This window comes from Clarias gariepinus, chromosome 6 (genome assembly GCF_024256425.1).
Source record: "Clarias gariepinus isolate MV-2021 ecotype Netherlands chromosome 6, CGAR_prim_01v2, whole genome shotgun sequence".
NCBI classification, from domain to species: Eukaryota; Metazoa; Chordata; class Actinopteri; order Siluriformes; family Clariidae; genus Clarias; species Clarias gariepinus.
In genome coordinates, this window is record NC_071105.1 from 6,921,641 (window position 1) to 6,945,821 (window position 24,181).

Sequence of the window (24,181 nt, forward strand, 5' to 3'; positions counted from 1 at the left end):
TGCATGTTTGTCACACTTAAATGTTTCTGCTCATCAAAAACCGTTAACTATTAGTCAAAGATAACATAATTGAACACAAAATGCAGTTTTTAAATGAAGATTATGTTATTAAGGGAGAAAAAAAACTCCAAATCTACATGGCCCTGTGTGAAAAAGTAATTGCCCCCCCTTGTTAAAAAATAACTTAACTGTGGTTTATCACAGTTAAAAGTTCAATTTCTGTAGTCACCCCCAGGCCTGATTACTGCCACACCTGTTTCAATCAAAAAAACACTTAAATAGGAGCTACCTGACACAGAGAAGTAGACCAAAAGCACCTCAAAAGCTAGACATTATGCCAAGATCCAAAGAAATTCAGAAAAAAATGAGAACAAAAGTAATTGAGATCTATCAGGCTGGTAAAGGTTATAAAGCCATTTCCAAAGCCTTGGGACTCCAGCGAACCACAGTGAGAGCCATCATCCACAAATGGCAAAAACATGGAACAGTGGTGAACCTTCCCAGGAGTGGCCAGCCGACCAAAATTACCCCAAGAGCGCAGAGACAACTCATCCGAGAGGCCACAAAAGACCCCAGGACAACATCTAAAGAACTGCAGGCCTCACTTGCCTCAATTAAGGTCAGTGTTCACGACTCCACCAAAAGAAAGAGACTGGGCAAAAACGGCCTGCATGGCAGATTTCCAAGGCGCAAACCACTTAAGCAAAAAGAACATCAAGGCTCATCTCAATTTTGCTAAAAAACATCTCAATGATTGCCAAGACTTTTGGGAAAATACCTTGTGGACCGACGAGACAAAAGTTGAACTTTTTGGAAGGTGCGTGTCCCGTTACATCTGGCGTAAAAGTAACACAGCATTTCAGAAAAAGAACACCATACCAACAGTAAAATATGGGGGTGGTAGTGTGATGGTCTGGGGTTGTTTTGCTGCTTCAGGACCTGGAAGGCTTGCTGTGATAGATGGAACCATGAATTCTACTGTCTACCAAAAAATCCTGAAGGAGAATGTCCGGCCATCTGTTCGTCAACTCAAGCTGAAGCGATCTTGGGTGCTGCAGCAGGACAATGACCCAAAACACACCAGCAAATCCACCTCTGAATGGCTGAAGAAAAACAAAATGAAGACTTTGGAGTGGCCCAGTCAAAGTCCTGACCTGAATCCTATTGAGATGTTGTGGCATGACCTTAAAAAGGCGGTTCATGCTAGAAAACTCTCAAATAAAGCTGAATTACAACAATTCTGCAAAGATGAGTGAGCCAAAATTCCTCCAGAGCTCTGTAAAAGACTCGTTGCAAGTTATCGCAAACACTTGATTGCAGTTATTGCTGCTAAGGGTGGCCCAATCAGTTATTAGGTTCAGGGGGCAATTACTTTTTCACACAGGGCCATGTAAGTTTGGATTTTTTTTCTCCCTAAATAATAAAAACCATCATTTAAAAACTGCATTTTGTGTTTACTTGTGTTATCTTTGACTAATAGTTAAATGTGTTTGATGATCAGAAACATTTAAGTGTGACAAACATGCAAAAGAATAAGAAATCAGGAAGGGGCAAATAGTTTTTCACACCACTGTATATATATATATATATACTGTATATTTCCTGTCCACATACCAGCTAATTTCGGATAATAAAGATACGTCGTATAGACGTCGTATAGATGTAAAGACGATGTATCATTTAACAGCTCAAACAGGCGATCTACAGACGATCAAAATACGACTGTAAAAAACGAACGCGACGTTTACCAGATGATACGCTTTTTAGCAGACGTCTCCGCGATGTACCTGTGCTATTTGGGTAGTGATGCACCCTTGTTGCATAGGTCCCATGCAAATGTTTGCCTAGGGTCCCAACAGACTCTAGAATCACCCTGATTAACACTAGCTTTATAATAGACTGGCATCCCATTTAGGGTGTGTTTCTGGATTGTGCACAGAATCTCTTTATAGACTCCAGATCCATCACATAAAGTGGTTACTAAACATGAATGCATGAATGAAATAGTGACTAAATGAATTATGAAGTTCATGAATTTCTCCATTTGAAATGAAACAAAAATAGTGTTTTGGTTAAAAAGAATCAAAAATTTGATATGAGGTAGCTCAGGGAATAATAAATAGACAACATGTCCCTTTGAGCACTTCTGCTGCAGGAACTGCTTGGGAGGGTTAGTAAAAGTGGTTACTTAGCTGTAGGCTGCAAAGATGGATTTCATGTGGGGAATCTGCCAATTTAAAAGAAAAGAGAGAAAGAGAGCGAGAGAGAGAGACAGAGAGAGAAAGAGAGAGAGAGAGAGAACAACATGTGTGCTTTGCTGTAGATAAGAGTGAAGAATTCATCATCTGTTCTTTCAGCGTGTAGCCACTTAACATGCTCCTGACTGCGCTGCTAGCTATGCAATTATCAACTTCTGCTATGGCCAATAGGGCCTGGTTTTACCTCAGGCAATTTGCATTTGTTTTTAACAGGATTGTGGTAGCTACCCAGTGAAAGCACTCAGGTCAAAGCATTACCTCTCTGCAAGGCTGGACATGATAGCTCCTCACTCTTAGAGCCAAGCCTGAGGCAACAACTCTCTATGACACATGCTGGGACCTTTTTTTTTTCTTCTTTTTTTTTAGTGTGGCACTGATTTTTTCTTACAGGATGGAGTAGTATCTATGGTTAAAAAGCCCCAGGACTTTCAGCCAAACTTCAACATGAATAAAGTGGAGCCAGTAAAGACTTGTGACTGGGATCAGACTGATCACATCCTATGTTTGTGTGATATTGATTACTAGTTCTAAGAGATGCTTTTTTTTTTTTTTACTGGGTAAAAGAGTCTATGGCAGATTTAATCTAGGAACATCAGGCTATTTACTTTGTGTTTCCACATGCTCAATAATGCTATTTATATCATTTACTTGTGTTTGTATGGATTTAATTGCTTCCTACAGATCTTTAGTTCCCATTTTTTTCCTCTAAATGTAGGAGTATAGTTTTATATTTCATTTGCAATACACATTTTTTACTCATGTTAAGTCCGGTTAATTTAAAATATCAGAGAAAAACATGTTGTAAAGCACCTCCATATGCTTTTTAATACACAAATAATTACATAAAACACAAATTATATGATCAGGTGAAATGCATGTAATTTTTCTATAAGGGTTAAGTTACAATGTAGTGTCGAATGTACACATAATTATTAAGATAAGGTTATACACAATATATATATATATATATATATATATATATATATATATATATATATATATATATATGTTTTTTTTTTGTTTTTTTTTTGTCCCTTTTATTCTAGCAGTTACTACATTTGATCATTTCATCTGCAAGATCTGGTGCACGTTTTATTTCAGATACACTTCTTGTCGCAACCCTCCCATTTTGTAACCGAGCTTGTAACCAGGACTGGCTGGGTGGTATAGGGCATCTGGCATCAGCAACCCAGATCACCAGCTTCCCCAATAAACATGATTAGTTTAAAAGAAATGTTGTAATATAATAATTTTTGCGAGAACTTGATTAAAGATTGCTTTTGTGTTTCCTTTCCCCTTGGAATTAAACGTGATTCAACTTTTTCTTCCACTGCCAAATATGATGATCTCCCTGCATTTTGTTCTTCCTCCGTCCACACCAGCACCTGCTCCCCAGCTTATCATATTTATGGAAAAACAAACAAACAGAGAGAGAGAGAGAGAGAGAGAGAGAGAGAAAGAGAGACTTTGCCTTTTAAGATGCCTTTGATGAACCACCAAGTATCCACAGCCTGCTTTAGTTTTATAAATCCCTATGAAACTTCACAGTCCTCTTCATATCCCGTAGTTCAGAGAACCTTTGTAGTCTGTAGGCTCATTCATCACCTTTCCTGCATCCAGTGTCATCATGAGTGGTCAGAGCACAGATTTTCATTTCTTGTTGTGTGTTGTGCTGACTTGATAAATTTTGTCCAGGAAGTTTTTTTGTTAGTTACATATTTCTTTTTTCTTCTTTCTAAGCTGTAAAAAAATGTTTTGAAAAGTCGAAGAGTGCTTTGAATGATCCTGATTCATCTTTGCTACCTCAGTGTATGTGGCAGAACTGCAACCTGTAGCACCTGCGTTTGAATCTGCTGTCTCACACTCCTGCATCCCAACACTCTCTGATTCACCAAGTTCTGTGTCTGTTTTTGCACTATTCAACTTCTCCTTTCTTTCAGTCCTCAGCCTCACTGTAGTGTCCAGAGCTAGTCACAGCTTGTGTGTTTTTATACAGACTCAGGATCACCTGACATTAGGGATGTCTGATGGGGTCACCGGAAGTATTATCACCTGTAGCTGCATCGGGATTAACCCTAATCAGTGTCAGTGAGTTTTGTTTCAGTGTCAGCATTGGTGCAGACACTCATCTTAGTACTATGTGGTCCGGTTGTGGTCGTCACTGACCTCAATTAGGTGGTGTGTTGCTGCTCTGGCAATCATTTTCTTCCAGGCTCTGGCTTTTTGGAGTACCCCATGCTGCTGCTCCTATACCCCATCCGTATCTCCCACTGAGTTCTGCGGCTGCACGGCTCTATGTGGATAGCCAGGCCTTTTCTGCCTTATTGTTCCCACACTTCAGTCATATCAGGCACTCAGGGGTGGCAAAGATGGTGTAACTTCTGCTTGCACTTGAAGTTTACATTCAGTGTCTCTTCCTGATTTAAAACCATAAAATTTATTTTGTGGAAGGACAGAACATGAGTACTTTCATCTGACGGCTTTCACAGCACTAGTGAACTTCCTGAAGCGGGCATAATTGAGATCACTATGAGTATGGTTCACACAGATAGAGGGGTAACTGGAACCATGACTCAAAACTTTTACCTTTATTCCACATTATTGAGCAACTTGCCAAGGTTTCATTGTGTCAGAAACACCAGTGCTGTTTTCTTCAGCCCGAAAGAAGCTATGTTCTCACACCTGACCTGCTTCTTCACCACTAAGAGCACCTTCTCGACCTGTGTGGAATTCTCTGGCACAAACTCTTCATTCCAGAGGCCATGGTGTCCTGCTCGCTATGATCTCCAAAGAAAACTGGCAAGAGACAAAAACGAAAGAGATCGAGGGGAACTGAACAATGTTATCAATACATTTCAAATTGTGCTGGATAGTTCAAAATCTATTTTATCATAACACCATATTTTCAAATAATGCTGTCTTTAAATGTTTATAATAATCAGAATTATTTATGGTGAATGATTTCAATTTCAGGAGGAATATCATCATATAATTGTTGTGTATTGTGCATAGGGATTCTAACACTACGTCCAGAGCAGACACAGGATGTGGCATTATGAAGTTATTGTATTTTACCCAAACCTCATAATGTGGAGGTTTCTAGTGTTAATGTCCATATGACTTAAGTGTTAGGTTTCTAGATAGGCTGTAAATAAAAAAAAAAAAAAATAAACCTGTGAAAAGTGTACATGTAGGTGTAAAACTGTGAAAACAAGCAATAGCAGAAATCCAGCACAGTCTAAACTTCTAAAAAAAAAAAAGAAAAAAAGAAAAATGGATGACATTGCAAAACTGATTAGTCAGTCTGAGCCTTGTAAAATTTTACCAGTTGTGTTTTTGACCTTGTACATGTTTACTCACACGTTTTTTGATTACTAGCTGTTCAGTACCTGTCTGCCCCGTCGTTGACCCTAAGTAGATCTAAAATATTTTACAGACTCAAAAACCAGACTCTGGACTGAAATCTTTCATTAATATATTTGCCTCAGCAGGGTGGAATGCCATAAACTGCTGACTTGTCACGCGCAAAGACTTATATGGAATAAAGGTCTTGCAGTGACATATAGGTTTCTGGTCTGAATAAGCACATGTGCTGTAAAAAATTGTGACTTGGTATATGTGTGTTACTTGGTATATGGTATGGGTGTATGCTGTCAGAATATATGATATGATATAACAATCTTTATACAAGGGTGCAGCTTGTGTGTATCCATGAAATATTCCTGATTGGAGAAACCCTAATCATTTGTAATGTGTAGCTCCTCCTAAAACACTTAGTACTGGATGGTGACCAGGATTTTTGATTGTCCTCCTAGAATTTTTCTTGCCAGAGGTTGATGTCCTGCCAGTGTGGTAGATATTCAGTCCATAAGTTCACTTGGCTGGTTGCACCAACCTTTTCAGTCTATGGTGGATCAGACCATTGATGTTTCCTTACCAAATATTAATGATGTCTGTCAGAATGCTTTTAATGGTGTTCCTGTAGGAAAATTTAAGATGTAAATTTGAACTTTCTCAATCTGCAGAGATTGTAAATGCATTGTTCATTACAGCGTGTCCCCTGAGATCTACACTCCCAGATTCGAATTCCCAGTTGATCGAGGGTGTGCTGTGAGCAGTGTTGTGTAAGTTCACACTTCATAAGAGCTAGCTCAAAGTTCACGTTACAGCACAGAAAAATGAACTAGTTCAAGTTTATTTGTCCTGTTTTTTTTTTTTTTTGTCTTACTCTGTCTGAAGGATGTACAGTACAGCAACTGAGGTCTTGTGACCTGAAAAACATGTGCAGCCTTCCCTGAGACTGACCTTTCTAATATTGTGGTCCCTAAATGAAATGAAAGCATAAAGCATCCTTATTTTACTTTTTATGTTGTTTTATATAATAATTTGTATATAAAATTAGTGTTTCTGTCTGGACAAGCACCCTGGGTATATGGCAAAAAAAAAGTAACATGAAAGACATCTTATATTAACTTATGGGGTATTTTTTTTGTTCTATTAGATCTTTAACCAATTAAACAGGTAGTAAACCCTTACCATATAGGGCCATAATACACAGTACCCAGCCGGTTAGTTTAAATAACATTAGATAAGAAATACTAGTGAATTAAGGAGGCTGTTAAACATTAATTCCACCATGGGCAATAGAAACATGCAGTGAACAAAACTCCTAGAAATTTCATCATTTAAAATTTCAAGTTGTAGCGTAAAGTTGAAACGTAATGTCCCATCCACTAAGAAAATCGATAGGTCCAGTTTGCACATAGCCCACACATTACGATGGGTTCATTTTGAATAAGGACAGATGACTCAGTGAGCTCTCTCTCTCTCTCTCTCTCTCTCGCTCTCTCTCTCTCTCTCGCTCTCTTTCTCTCTCTTTGGCTTGTTTTAAAAAAATATATATTTCAGGCATATTGTTTATCATTTGCAGGCATCAGGGAGCAGCTATTAATATGCAGGATGTCTGTTTTAGTAATATTATTAATCGAATGAACACAGTCATTGCCACTCACGTTCATCACTCTTCATGCTAATTATGCTCAAATTCATGCTCTTTAGTTGCAAACTGAACAATTTAATTCACTGTTCACCAAAAAAGAGCGAGTTCAACGAACAGTGCACGATTTATGCACGACGCTGGTTGTAACTTTCTCTTCAGCCCAGTAAGTAAGAACCGCATCCAGACTGGTGTAGCTAGCTAGATAAATTGTAGGAAAAAAAAGAAAAAAAAAACAAACAAAAAAAACCACTAACACGAGTTTCCTAAGTGATCTTGTTTATTTTCATTATTTTTTATTATCTTTTAGAAGGGTTTGCTGAAAATTGCAGAATAGTCTCATGCTTGTTAAAAAAAAAAAAAAAAAACTCCAGGAAATACACAACACACAATGTATCCTGCAATAATCATTGTTCTCATTGTAATCAGGTTTTAAATGGAAAATAAATAAATAAATAAATAAATAAATAAATAAATAAATTAGAGACATCGGGCACCAGATGGGTTATACCCCGGACTGGGTGCCAGTTCATTGCAGGGCACACACACACAATCACACATTTTGGGCAATTTGGGAATGGCAATAAGCAAAAAGTAGCAGCAGTGGTTAGCTGCTAGTCGCTAGTCGTTAGTGGTTAGCACTGTTGCCTTTGCAACTCCAGAGTCGGGGGGTGGGTCTGTGTGCATAAATTTAGCATTTTCTCGACATGCTTGGTGGGTTTCTTTCTATAGTTCAGTATAGATCGCCCAATGTGCCAGATGGCACATGCATGGACCAAATAACAAAAAACGTTGTGGGGTACCTGGAGGAAACTCACAAAGAACAGGGAGAACATGCAATCTATACGTGCACAGATCTGAGTTGGGAACCGGACACTTGACTCTGATACTAACTACTATGTCACTGTAATACCTCGCACTATATAATAATTGAAAAAGTAGCTAAAACACCAGGCCCACTGACTAATGTTACATTTTTAATATAGTATTTGATCCAAACAGACACACTCCTACCACTTACCATTTAATCAGTCACATACCTATCTGAATTTGTTTTATGAGAACTTCTGATTCATTAGATTTTCCAAATAATGTATGTCCCAGTAATTCCAACCTGACCCAGTGGTAATTGTAACAGAATGTTATAGAATTGTCAAGGAGGCGCACAGCAGCTCAGAAACATATAGAGCTATAGAGTTTTTTCCCCCTTCCCTAACTAATTTTTTATGTACTGCAGCTTGAATTCTGAAGCTGGTTTCGCATTTGTCAGTGCCATGCGTAATTAGTCCCAGTGGATGATGTTCATGGAGGAGGTGGTGATAAAAGTTACAAAAATCAAAGTGTCGTTCTCCTCTGCTGAGGAACGAGCAAGGCGACAGACCCACTTTTCAGCACTTACATGATTTTAAATGCATGCCAGAAGCAATCTGTGTTCTCATCTGAGAAAATGTGACGGACAGATCAGATCAGATCAGACAGCTTTCTTAAGCAGAGTGAAATGATGATGAATGACTCAGAACACTGCAAAACGTTTGGCTTAGTGTCAGGTACAAAAGTATGATTAGCATCTAATCATTTAGATTATGTAAATCATGTGCGATAACTATTAAAATATACAGTGATGTGAAAAAGTGTGTGATCCTGTTTTTTTTTCGTTTTTTTTTTTCGCATACTTGTCACACTTAAATGATTTTAGGATCATTAAATAAATATATATATTACATAAAGATAACCCAAGTAAATACAAAATGCAATTTTTTAAATCATGATTTAATTTATTAAAGAAAAAAGCTGACCAAACCTGCTTGACACTGTAATAATAAAGTAATTGCCCCTAAACCTAATAATTGTTGTGGCACCCTTGGCGGCGACAACTGCAATCAAGTGTTTGACTATTGGTATGATGTTCTTTTCATGACATGCTGTGTTAGTTTAATAAAAGATTTAATAGATGTACAGCTTCCAAACAGTCCAAACGTTATCGCATCAGTCCACAGAATATTTGCCCGAAAGTCTTGGGGATAATCAAAATGTTATTTGGCAAATGTGAGAAGATCCCTTGTGAAATGTAACCTTTTCCTGACTGATGCATGTTAATTACTTTGTTTTTTAAATGTTATGAATTTACTTAGACTGTAGCATAATGTGTTGCTTTTGAGATCTTTTCACATGCCACGCTTTATCAGACAGCTTCTATTTAAGCGGTTTCTTGATTCAACAAGTCTTCCAGTAATCAGGCCTGAGTGTGAGATAGGTGAAAATGAGCTCAGCTTTTAAAAAAATGTGGGTAATGACTGTTCATTGTGCCACGCATACAACACCTGCCCCACCCCACCCCCTTCTTTTTGTGGGCTTCCTGTTCAAGGCCCATTATCTTTTTTATTTATTTTTGCTAAATCATGAAGCCAAGCCAATCATCATGCTGGAATTGACAGACATTCACAATAACTAACATATGAGATACAAATTTCGTGACATGTATCAGTCTGGAAAGGATTACAAAGACATTTCTAAGGCTTTGGGACTTCAATGAACCAAGGTTAGAGCCATTATCTACAAATGGTGAAAACGTGGAAAAGTGGGGAACTTCCTAAGAGTGGCCTGGGATGCCAATCATTTAGGTGTGACAAATAACAAACAAACAAAAAAAGCCAAACAAGAAGAAGCCAAATACCACTATTCACTATTTCACTATGATAGAAATGTAGCAGGCCGTTCATTGCTTTACAGTTTTCTTTGTATTGGGTGTAGCAAGCTAAGTGTTCAAGGTTGTCCAGTCTTCAAACTCCCCAATTATCAATCTGATCAAGCATCCATCAAGAATGGCCGCCCCACCTCACAACTTACAGTATTTAAAGGATTTGCAGCTATTGTCCACAGCACACCTTCATAGATCTTGCATCTATGTCATCAGTCATTAAAAAAAGCATATAATATTACTGATATAAATTTTGATATTAATTAAAAAAAAAAAGGAAAGAAACATGAAAAACATCTCCTGAAGTACCTGTCATTGACTGGAAAAGACTCGAAAGAATAAAGTGAAATAGATAAAAGATTAAATCTAAAAATAAGATTCAATCAGCTTTAATGCAATTTTCCAAAATTTCCTAAGTTCACAGCAAGATTTTAAATCTACCTAAATCATTTTATATTATTACAATCGATGGGAAAGAGAGAATATTCTCCTTTCATTGTCAGCCAAATTCCCTGTTCAGCAATAAAAGAGATTAAATTGTATAAAGATTAAGTTTCTCTTAAATTGACTTAAAATTAATTTATAATTTGTGATATAATTCACTTATACCACATCAGTACTGTTATTTCAGTGGTGAAAATATTAATTAATTAGTTAAAATATTCAGTTTATCTTTATGATCTATTAGTACAGGTGTTTGTTTCTATTGAGCAAGTAGCTTACTAGTATCTTATTTTAAAGTAGATTATTAAATCCGAAACCAATCATGACTTCACTTGTACTAAACATTTTGATTTCAATTGTGGTGCAGGTTAAACTTCAGGCAGATATCTAAGTACTGCCAGAGTTTCATTAAATTCAACAGACAGACACAGACAGAACATTGTACTGGTTTCAGGGCCTCCAATGTATGAAATGTAAAGATAACGTTCAAAGTCATGCCCTGATGGGTCGGATCTGCTTTGATGGCACAAGGGGAATTTAAAACTTAGGTGATTTTATTGTTAATGTTAATGGTTAATGTCATGGCTGAGCCGTGTACTATGGGTGAAGGTTTCTGAACCACACCTCTTGCTGAGGTATACCTTAAATTAGCAAAGGTGCTATTTAGAAAGACAGAGAAAAAACAGTAATTGATATGTGTAATTTAACAGTGCAGTCAACATTAGGCTAATCAAGCTGATTGGAGGACTCGGAGCAAATGGTTGACATGTCCACAACTGCACAAGTCTTTGATATTAGACATTTCTTTCTTTTTTTTCTCATGAAGCCAAAAAAAACACAAAAGGAGTCTGAATACACTCTGTGATCATGGTACCCATCATCTGATTAGTCACCAAGTCTCAGTGGTTAGCACTGTTGACATGCACCTCCAGGGTTGAGGTTAAAATCTAATTTTTAGTCTGTGTGCATAGGGTTTGTATGTTCTCCTCTTGCTTGGCGGGTTTCCTTTTATCCCACAGTCCAGAAAAAAATGTGTTGTGAACTCACTGGCAGTTTGCAATTGCCCTTGAGTATTGTGTGAGTAAGCCTAGTGATGGGTTAACACACTTCCCAGGGTATAACATGGATATGGCTGGTACCATGACCTTCCTGGGATAGGCTCGAGGCCCCTGCATCATCCCAAAATCATGATATAGCATCTATCTATCTATCTATCTATCTATCTATCTATCTATCTATCTATCTATCTATCTATCTATCTATCTATCTATCTATCCATCTATCTATCTATCTATCTACATATAATTATACAAAATATATGAAAATATAAAAATAAACAATATATTTGAGCTATATAAATAAACATATTATCCCATTTTTTTGTTATATAAACTGGTTAATTAAGTTCATTGTGGTTTTAAAGAATGTATGCAAAATCCTATCAGAATATCTTTGATCTTATATTAATTATAAGCAAATGCTGACAAAAGCCCTTTTTTCTATTTTAATTATATTCAGTATTGTATGCTTATTAAAATGTGTTTACATAATTTAGCACATCAAAGCCTTCAATATGAGTCATTACCCAGTTGGAATAATATTTCCCTCTAGTTTTATACATGAAAGAACTGCTTTAGTTTAGAAAGCTCATAAAATATTGTGCAGCTAAAATCAATCATTCATTCAATCAAATAAATAAAAAAATACTATTCTAATGTAGTAGTTTATTACTATATTATAGCATTATAGTCTTGTGACATAATCTATTGACAGAGAAATGCTTAAAATATACACACAAAAGTATATCAGGATATTGTATGTTAAATGTCTGAATTTTTTATTGCTTAAGCTTTATCTATTAAGCACAATTAAAATAACACAAGCATTTATTTGCATGTATTATTGAAGTAGCATTTGTAAATGTGCACAAAAAATCCATTCTTGTTTCATAGATTATCAGACTTACTTTATGTCCCTTCCATTTGCACCCTCACCAAAAAAAGAAAAACATAAACAGAGACGGCTCTTGTCCTACATTTCTGCATTCAAAGTGTTTGTTTATATATTAAGTGCAGGTTACATACATAAGGTGAAAATGGTCCCCTAGCAGAAAAGAAAAAAAAAGCTCTGAGCTCAATTCACTCTTGAAACAATGCTCTAGAGCACAATAGTTTACATATAATAATTGGTCTTAATGGATTTGTATGAGTATTTGAATAGAACTAAAACAGTACCAATGGTTCCAAATAGTTTTTTTCCAAGCCACATATTAAATAAATACTGTAGATGGTGGAACAATTAAACAACTAAACAAAGAAATTAATTCATAAATGCTAAAAAAAAGTCTGTGCATGAATATAAAGACTTTAAAACATTTAGAAAAAATATGTAATATTTTATGTAATATATTATGTAATATATATGTAATAAAAGTAATATATGCTAACAAAGGCCTACACAGGATTGCATCTTTCAAATGAGCAAGATTGCACATCCGTGCAGTTTTGACCATTTGCTTTAATAAAAATTTAATCCCCCTTAATACCCCTTTTTAAAATTCTTTGTGTTTTTGTGTAAAAGCATCATAAAAATCATCATACCATGCCATTAATTATAAATATTATATAGCTGCCTAATACACACCCCCTTAACAAGTGTCACCATAAGAAGATGATAAATCTTATTCAGTTCTTATGTATGCGTGCGTGTGTGCAGGTGTGTCAAAGTCTAATTTAGTTTTAAAGCACATTTAAAACAACACAGTCAGTCAAAGCGGTGTACAACCCTAAACTATATATACACAGGGTAAACATAAGTCTTATTCTTTTAGGTAAATTCCCAATTAATTCACAGGGTTACAGGGGGCCTAGAGCCTATTCTACAGTAGGAGCACGAGGTGGGGGAACACCCCGGATGGGTTGCAAATCCATCGCAGGGCACACACATATACACACTATGGCCAATTTAAAAACTCCAATTAGCCTAATCTCCATGTCTTTGGACTATGGGAGGAAACTGAAGTACCCAGAAGAAATTCACCAAGCACAGGGAAAACATGCTTACTTCATGCACACAGACCCCGAGTGAGAACCGATCCTGGACCCTCAAGGAGCAAGGCAACAGTGCTAACCACTACACCACCTTTGAACATACAATCAATGTTAATTCAATTTTCTGCAGCAGATTAAATTTTCCTCCAGAGTTTTTTTTAGCACTCTAAGCCTTTGTCTTCTATCTAGATGATAGTTATTCTCTTTTGCTCCTTCCTAGCTATTTTCCTGTAAATGCTAACTATTCATTTTGTCCCAATGCACTATAGGATACAGCAAAATTGTAGCCCATGGGGATTCAGAGAGACCTAAAAAGCAAGTCAGAGCTCTAACATGGGCCTTTATTCTCTCCTGTATCCAACTAAAGGACAGCGTGAAACAGAGATGGAGAGAATAGAACAGAAATGAAGTATGATTTCAGACATGTTTTTTGAAGTTTATTTAAATTTAGGTGCTTTATCATGGTATAGAGTAGCCTAGGTGTTTCAAAGTATGGAAACATTAAGATGATTAAAACTCATACCGCTGGACTAAACCAAGCGTTTAGTGTAGCAGAGCTGATTGCGTGATATATAATTATCATCCCTAAATTATATATACTATATATATATATATATATATATATATATATATATATATATATATATGTGTGTGTGTCATTCTAGAATTGTGGGTACATTTTGCGTCTCCAAGATAAACCTTTTATTATTTTTCAAAAGCAAAAAATTTATTGAAAGAGTTTTGAAAAATTACACAAATTATATCAAGGTATCACTAAAAATAATGTTTATATGTGTATTTAGGGACATTTTGTCATGAAAATATTAAATTAAAGACTCCCTCTATACCTATTTTTGATTGTCTATGCCTCCTGAATCATACATTCAGCTTTAATTATCATGAAATAATTACATCTAATTTAAATCTTTTTTGTGTGTTTACTCTACTAAATTATGTAAACAGTTGCATAATCTATTTTCTGTATTATTTGTAATTTTAGTAATTAAAAAATACATTTTGTGTCTGTCCCTACGTTCTGGTCAACTATGTTAACTCTGTTATAAAAAGGCACAACAATCTTTAAAGCACTGATAAAAAAAAAAAAAGCATGTGACTTGCTCCAAGTGATGTCACTTCCTCTGGCGGGAAAATCTGGAAGGCACTGAGGTATGTCATTATTCCTCTCTCATTAATTTGTACAAAATGTGTAGGATACACCAATAGTAGAATAATTATTTGTCAAATCTGTTATTGTGATATTTCAGTGAATCTCTCATTCACTTTTTTAAAAACAATAATATAATGAAAATGCATAAATTTCTGTTTTATACATGCCATGTGGTATCTGGTTTGAGGTTAGCATCTTGAGCTAAAGCAAAAAATGGTGGAAAATGTCAACAATTTCTAAACATCTTACAAGTTTAAGATCAGCAAATATTGAAAATTGTGAAAAAAAATAAAAAAAAAGTGTGTTCTATGAAAATAAAAAAGTTTAACATAAAAAGAAAATACTATTTTTTGTCTTCTTTTTCCATTTGAAATGTACCCGCAATTCTAGAATGACCCATATATTATACAGCATTTCAATATATATGAATAACATTTTGTATGTCATATTTTGCAACAGAGGTCTGTAAAAAGTTTATCACTCATTGCTTTTATATCCTATATAGGTTATCATTTAGCAATTTTGATTGCTAAATATCTAAGTACTGCCAAAGTTTCATTAAATTCAACAGACAGAACATTTTCTGAGCCTGGTTTTAGGTCCTCCAATGTATAAAATGTAAAGATAACTCAAATGAAACCATTATTTTATTGATATATAGTAGTGCTCAAAAGTTTGCATATCCTGAAAAAAATGTACAACATTGACATTTATTTTTAATTTTTTAATTTTTTAATTTTATTTAAGAATAGTGGTCATGTAAAGTCAATAATTATCCCATTTGTTTTCATTTATTAATTATCACAGTTGTTTGACACCTTTTTAAAACCTAATAATAACTAAAACAACTCAAACAACCCTGATCAAAAGTTTACATTTCCTCAAATGTTCAGCCACATTATACAGTATACACACAGGTTGACACACACAGGTTTAAATTACTATTAAAGGGATGCTTCCACACCTGTGACTCATTGTAATTGTAATGAGTGTCTGTGCATACAGTAAATAGTCAGTGAGTTGTTTCAGCTCATGAGATAATGCACTGAGCTGGCTGGATACTGCACCACGGGGAAGATAACAGAACTACCAATGGACCTGTGTAATAAGGTAGTTGAACTTTATAAAGCAGAAAAGTATATACAAACATCAGTTGAAAATGCCAGTCAGTACTGTTCAAATTTTGATAAATAGGTGAAAAATTTAAGATTCTGTTGATTCCAAGCCACAGTGAGGTACAGTAGATGAAGAAAGATCACCATTACTGTCAGAAGAATTGTTCAGAACACAATACAATCCCACAAACAAACTAGAGAGAAATACAGGTTGGTCTGGAAAAAAGTGATGTTTTTGTTGTTGTTGTTCGAGGGGCACAATCGGGGGGAACCTAAACACAACTGACCAATGGTCGAGTTGCCAGGAGAAATATGTTACTGTGCCCCTGCCACAAAAAAGGCTATGTGCAGTACTACTCACAGCTCCCAGAGCAGAGTCATTTGGGAAGATGAAACTGAAATTAAACTTTATAATCACAATCCATAAACACTATGTTTATGGTGTGGACCTCTTACGGTTTGAGGTTGTGTGAGCTTTAGTGGCACAGGGACGTTAAACAAACCTAACTGTAATGAATGCAAGATGAATGCAGCATGTTATCAGAAAATTGCAGTAAAATTAAATTTCTCTGCCAGTATTTTCTGATAACATGCTGCATGGGTTTAAGTTGGCCTTGTTCTCTTTGATATTTTAATATGACACTGAACCATAACGTGATTTAAAGCACAAGGCCAAGTTGACCCTTCAATGACAACAGCAGAGAAAGGAGTCACCATCACAGTCTCCTAACCTTAATATCATTGATCCACTTTGATCTCATATTTGCAGTTCATGCAAGACATGTTCATCCAAAAAATGTAAAGGAACTGGAGGCAGGTATACCACCTGAGGGAAGATTTCACCACAGTTATTCTACAATTAATACAAAAGACTGTTTTTTGAACAGGGATTATTTCCATATTTTCTTACTTTGTTTTGTTTGATGATTGTTCCATTCTGTTATGCCTTACATAGGAACTTACATATGTATCTTATGTGTATGAGTCGTATAAGAATTTCAATAAATTTGTTTTGCTTTCTAACTAATGTTTTTTTGTGGTACAATTGTAGAGATATAAAAATGTAGAAATATATATATATATATAAACTTGACCTACAATGCCAGTCAAATTGTACTCTTTACATATAACATTAGCGGTGATAAAAAACTGAAAAGTAATAAAAAGATTTTAAAAAAAACTTTTTTGTTTGTTGGTTTTCTTAACTGGTGCTATGTCCTGTCCAATTTGACAGAAAAATGACCCAATCGAGGAAAATCTATTGTTTGGGTATAGAAAAAACAACCCAGCATTTTTTTTGTGTGTATCATTCCCCATAATTATTCCTCATTAAAATATTTTTTGAATAATATTTTTTTAATATTTCATAAATAATTCCTCCTGCTTTCCTATAAGCTTAACTGATCCAGGGTGATAATTTGTGTGTGAAATAGGATCCATCCCCAATACAATTAAATACTGCTGTGTATCAGTTTAAACATGTTTATAAGCTTTACATTAATACATATATTGCATGATGAACAAATGTATTATAATTTAAATAAAATAATAATAATAATAATAGGGAGCTATGGGATAAAATGCAAAGGAGGTATGCAATTGTCAGTAAGTATCTTAAAAAAAGTATTTTGTTTGTTTGTTTCAGAAATGATAAAAAAGTGAACACATTTTATTGACACTACACAAGTTAAGACACGGCCGACAGTGTGAGATGAGAACAGATGGCTTTCAGCACCCGTGTGTGTGTGAAAGTGTGTGTGTATATGTGTAAGCGTGTGTGCGTGCATGTGCGTCAGTAGCAGCTGAGTCTCAACTAGTGCTTCATTTTCTCGGATTCAAGCCACAGACCCAGACCATCCAGATCAATATTTTCTCCTTGCCCACTTCATTCTCCGTTTGACACACACTTAATCTCCTGTTTTTGTTTTCCCGGCACCTTTTCCATCGACCTCGTCCCTATCTGGCTCCTGAATACATCAACCCTTAAAAGTTAACAAGTTGTCTAGGGAAATGGCATTCTGTCTGCGTCCTAGAAGAAATGTCTGAGTGTAATAAAACAGTGACGGCTCATGCACACGTCAATGGGAGGAAAGTGCGAGAGCGGTCGCTTTCCTTAACACAGAAGTGAATATGCTGAGACCCTGACATATGATATATATGACATGACATATTACTTGATGGAAATCGACAACTGTTTGAAGGACAGACGTCTCAGTGAGCAAAACGTACTTGCGTGTTGTGTATTTTATGTTTAGTGGATGTTTAAGAGCTGGAACCTAGGAACAATGTCACCATTTTTATTAAAATGTCTACAGAATGCATATGACTCTTACTGATGGAAAATTAATGTATATAAAAAAAAACAGTTGCAATGCACCTCCAGGTTCCAGGTTTGATTCACACATTAGATCTATGTGTGTGGAGTTTGCATATTCTCCCCATGCTTGGTGGGTTTCCTCCGAGTAATCCAGTTTCCTCCAACAGTCCAAAGACATGCAGATTAGACTTTTTTCCCATAGTGTGTGAATGAGGATGTGAGTACTGTATGTGTGTGCTCTGCAATAGATTGGCACCCTGTCCAGGATGTACACCGCCTCAAGCCTTGGGATACGCTCCAGGCTCCCTGTGACCCTGTACACAGGATGAAGCGGTATAGATGATGATGATTAAGTGAGTGAGTGAGTGAGTGAGTGGGCAGTACATTTAATTGGAATGATTAACTGTGCATAGTATTTATTCCTATGCATGTTCATCAATAATAAACTTTAATTCAATTTATTTTGCATAGCTCTATAGGTCCTTTAATAACAAATGTGTTCACAAAGCAGGAGTACAGAAAGGTGAATGTGGGTTTAGGTCCAAAATGAACAATCCGCAGATGACAGTAGTGAGGAAATGTAGAAAAAATAAATAAAGGTAAAAACATACACTAGTAAAAGAACTGGAATTATATTTAGTATACGTAGGCGGAATCAGAGTTTTATGACTGTCAAGGACCATTCTTTATATAATTTCGTTTTCTGGTAACATCCTTGATTGAAGAAAGCATCAGACTGGGGTATAAACTCCTTTTGAGAAGTGTAAACATTAAGGCTATGCATTTGGCCCCAGCAACAGCATTAGAAAGTGAGTCATAGGTGCAGAGGGAGAGGATCAGAATGAATTACGATCTGGAAGGTTAGAAGAGTCACAGGCAATGAAGAAGTATATACTGTAAACGGGGAAGCCGAAGCAGTAAAAAGTGTTGTAAAGGAAATGTTGTTAAGGTTGTTACCACTTCAGTTATTTTCGTGACTTTGGTCTCAAATCAGAGCTGCGCTTAAAATACATAAACACTTCAGACAAAACAAATCACAATCATTCTTAACGCTGACTTTAAAAAGTAAGGGACAAGGTTGCCATGACTTTTAGCTTATAGTTTATAAGATAGTGCTTTGTTTAAGTATTCACTACCTTCATTGAACCTATATTTAATGGCATTACAATCTACATGAATCCACATATAAACACTCACTCTCTCTACTGTTTAACCTGTATAGGGTCACAGGAGACCCGGAGCCTTTCCCAGTGAAATCAGGGCACTGGGCCGGGCATACATACTCTCACACTTACTCCCTCACACACTACGGCCTTGCCATTGGAGTACAAAAAGGAAACCCACCCAGCACGAACATGCCATCCTGGTATTGTTTTTCTCCAGCAACCAAGTTTATAATGAATAAATGCCTCAAGGTTTTTTAAATGTAAAATCAATCAATGAAGAAGAGACAAGAGTGTGCTATTGACCTACTCAAGCTGTTCTATAACCATAGACATAGTAAATAAATACATTACAGATGAACATTATTATACATTATACACACTATAGGGAAATATAGCCTGTTTGCTTTAGGTTTAACACAATGCAGTCAAGCTTTAATCATCAGCCTCCAAGATAAATGCTATGGTAAATTATAGTTAAGTAATATATATATATATATAATAAAAAATTCATGTAGAAATTAAAATTTTTATATCTTTCTTTCTTTCTTTTGGACTAAGGTGACGCAGTTTTTTGCTTGATATCTGAAGATCTAAGCAAGCAATTGATTACTCATTTTTAGCATGAAAATAAAGATCAGAAAATCATACAAATGGCCACAGTGCTTGCAATCTAGCACATGAATTCAAATTATTATAATTTTTTTTGTCACATACACAATTTACTCTGCCTGACACCTACCCTCCTCCTTTATTCAGGTGGGGAGTGCATTCATACCAAAATCTAAGATGTCTAATACAAAACTGCCCTATCATCCAGTTGGGGTTACCCCATGGGTCAATCCGATTGAATTTTTTTTATTTATTTTTTTTACTTCCATTAGTCTTAGGTCTGACACAGAGATTACGAAGCACTTAGGAATTTTAAATCTGCCAGAAATGGAAGACAAAAGGCTTAGCCATGGAGAAAAAGCTTGAGGATATAAGACCTAGGTTTATAATCTCTCTCTAAAAAAAGTGAGCCTAACTCAAAAAACAGGAGGAGAGTAGTGGAGAGGTAAAATGAAGCACATTTAGGGGTTGCCATTTCTCTCTGCTAGACAAGTCCAGTTAAAAAGGTCTGGGCAAACTGCTATTTAAAAGCTAATTATCACCAACAACCTCTTGATCTGAAAGGTGATGTTCTGGTGTGTAATCCTTTGAGTCATTCTAATAAAGAAAAAAAAATCTCCTCAAACCCCTTCAATACACAGTCAAATGCCTTTGTACACTTAAAAAAAAAGAAAAGAAAAAAGCTAAGTTAATTTATTGAACTTTATTAACTGCTTTATCCTGGTCTGGGCGCATACAAGAAATAGTGGCAGACAGTGGAAATAAATCATAGATAGCACGGCAACCATATTTTATCATTACATGTGTTCAATTTTAAAGCATCAAAGCATGTTTGTTTAAACTAGTGGAGAAAAATGGTGGATTTAGTGTAATCAACACATACATTTATTTTCTGTGACTATTACTTCAATGCAGAGTGTAATGAATGCATGGTCTGCAATTTTGGAGGTGTAATCAGGTTAGCCATATAGATTGTTTAAAGTACCTTCTTTCCACATTATACTTGCTGTTAAATACATACATTTGTTTAACAGCAAGTATAAGGTAGGAGGAAAGACATTAGATTCTTCCATGCTTGTGCTATCACTGACTCTTTGGTTTTAGAATATTAATGTCTATTGGTTAATGAACTGTTGTATTTGCATGTGGAAAAATAGATATAATGTTAGAGATTTGGCTTACTTATATATGTATTAGGTTATACTTATTAGTCCCCTGGAGTTAACCAAGAATTTGAATCCAACTCCTTTACAATGTGAGAGATTGTGCCCATTATTTTGTAGGTTCTTCTTGTGCCCCATCGGTGAATGACCTCACAAGACTTCCACTAGGACTTTGCCTGGCACTACGACTTTGGCATTGGATTTTTTAGGGTGTTGTGGTTGTGAGGCAGGGCCTCCGTGGATCTGACTTGTTTGTTCTGTGAATCCCATGGGTGCTAAATCATATTAGGATGAAGCATTGACTTTTTCTATTATTTGTGCTGCATTGGCTTTTCTGGGCAATTTGACAGAACAGGCTGGCCTTTGGTTCCCTTGTACATGGGTGACCCTTGGGTATCCATGATCCCTTCACCAGTTTACTGGTATATAATTGATAATCGATGTTAATTTTAATCAATAAAGTAATGTTATGTGATGTTAATGTTATTTGCTTATCTGTGTCTAGAAGAACACAGGTATACAGAAACAGGTGGATCAAGAAAGAAAGAATGATATCCACTGGGACTTAAACAATAAATTATGAGCAGAAGTCAAAGCAATTTGCACAGTGAAATGGAAAATAATATTACTCAGTAAAAATAAGCAAATTATACAGAAAATTGTCAACAATATCAGTGGTGTCCTTGAGCAAGTCTATCAACCCTCATCTGCTCGGCACATTTGTAATTCCCTTTAGATAAAAATATCTGCAAATGAACAAAATGTAAATGAGTTAAAAAAGTTATTTTTCATTAAGGCGCGTATGCTCTCATGCATCACGATGCACGTTTGTCACTTTTCTATACCAAAGTAATATAGAAGGTCATTTTATTATGTCATATCCTAGTATGTGGCTAGAAAGACAAGGCTGTGTATTTTACTCTGCTAAATCGGTTTTATTAAATCATGCTTTCAAGGACTTTGAAATTTCCATTAGTAGTTTAAGATCTCTAAATGTTCTGTCTATACATTTAGATATGTATTACTTGAAAAGGGCAACATCAACACACATAACGTTCTACATCAAATAATAATAATAATAATAATAATTAGAACAAGCTTACATTGCTAAGTTTTGTTTGCTATCTGCCTGCTGTAATCTACAAATTTAAACTTAGAACTTAAAATATTCTCTTACAGATGTAAAACATTATGCTCTAGATCATCACTGGGATCAGCACCTAATGATGATCAATCCTATTTGGAATAAAAGCTCATGCCACTGGGGGACCAAGGGTAAATTTCAGTCCTATTCTGCTGGTTTATCATATGCATAATAAATATTAATCTTTGACATAATAAGACTATCTCAGCATGTACACTATAAGATGAAAAGCAGGAGATAGAGCATTATGATGTCTCTTAGGTTAAGGCGAATTGCAGCTGATATTGCGGATAGATATCCCTTATGTTAATTACATACTTGGCTCTCAGTCTTCAACTGAATGTTGTAACAAGCCATTTTTGTTTGTTTCTCCCACATATACAGTATATTTCATTTATTTCTCCCATTAAAGATTTCACTTACCAATGTATGCCTTTATGTGTCACATATACATTACTGCAATATGAAATTCTTTATTCTTCACATGTCCCTTCTTTATTTATTTATTTTGTTTGTTTTTAGTAGGGTGGGGTCAGAGTACAGGGTCAGCTGGAGCAGACAGTGGCAACCTGGCCGAGCTGGGGCTCGAACGGCCAACCTTCTGTTCGTTAACTCAGAGCCTTAACACACTAAGGCACCAGCACTCTGCTTCTCCATTTAGTGCTATTGTGCTCAACTCTGGCAGTCCAACAAGGAGGGTAACATAAATGCATTTTGTTTGTGCACCTTTTAAATTAAGCTAAACACAATCAGAGATTGTATTAATGCATAATCTAAAAAGATTGTTTTAAAGATTTCAATTTAACAAAATCAAGCATTTTCCAATTTTAGAGTAATACCATTTTAACATTGCTGTAGGCAACTGGGACATCAAAGGATCGCGACCACACTAAATAACCTCCAAACACTGCAATAAGTTTTTCAACCAATAATAATAATAATAATAATAATAATAATAATAATAGTAATAATAACACAGTGGCCACTATGCATGAAGATTGCATAACTCCGATGCACTTCCTTATGTACACTCTTTAGATCACCACATCTTTTTTATAGCTCCAAATTCCAATTGTTTTGTTCCCTACCAAATTGCTTCTTTTTTTTTATTAGCATTCTAAAGTGATTTTCATATGGCCCCACAGCTGTTTAGTCCCATCCCTCATCCAATTGTATGGATGGAAATGCTTCACTATTAAGCAAAGTAGTGATTTCTGATTTGTTTATTTATTTGTTTGTTTATTTAGTTGGTTACCTTTAAAAGGCAGCTTCACAAAGTGACCTCCATTCATGTTATTTCTGGCCGCACTTCTTCCATAACATTGATGATTCAGCAATATTCTTCCTGGTTTAATAATGCATGGGATGGTTCTTAACCCAATTCCAGTAATGTCAAATCTCATTAGTTGTGCTCCTTTGCTGGAGGTAAAATGCATTAAATATTGGCTTTCATGATAATATCTGAGTTCCTCAATGATCCATTTGATTGCCAGGGTCTCTTGTTTAATGGGCACATGCCTCATTTCTGTAGAGGAACGATTTATACTCATATAAATGATATAATATTATTTTCTGTTAAACTAATGTGAGGGAACAACACCCAGGCCTGTCTTGGAATTGCCGAGATGCACTATAACTGCTCACACACTCTGGCTGTGGTGTTTTAGTCATGTCTAGGAGTCAGCTAGTGACATGTGGAAGAGAAGAGAAATATGGTACAACTCATTTATAGTACCCAGCCAGCTATACAAAAGGTGCCCGCCTGTTGTGTGATGAGGGGCTGAGGGTACTTACTGTACAAACAGTATTGACTTTCCACTGACCATCTGCCTTTCCAATTCCAAAACTTGTTTTTTTTGCCTACATAAGTCATTACAAAGTTAGAGGATCTCAATAGCCTATATGGGCCTGGTGGAAATTTTTCAATAATTCATTTCTGCAGCATTTTTGGGCAACTTCTTCTTTTCATGGCATACCTTTGGGACCTAGTAGGGCACCTGGCAGGTCACTGGTCCGCCACTTCTCTCCTGGTATTGTGCATGGGGCAATGAAC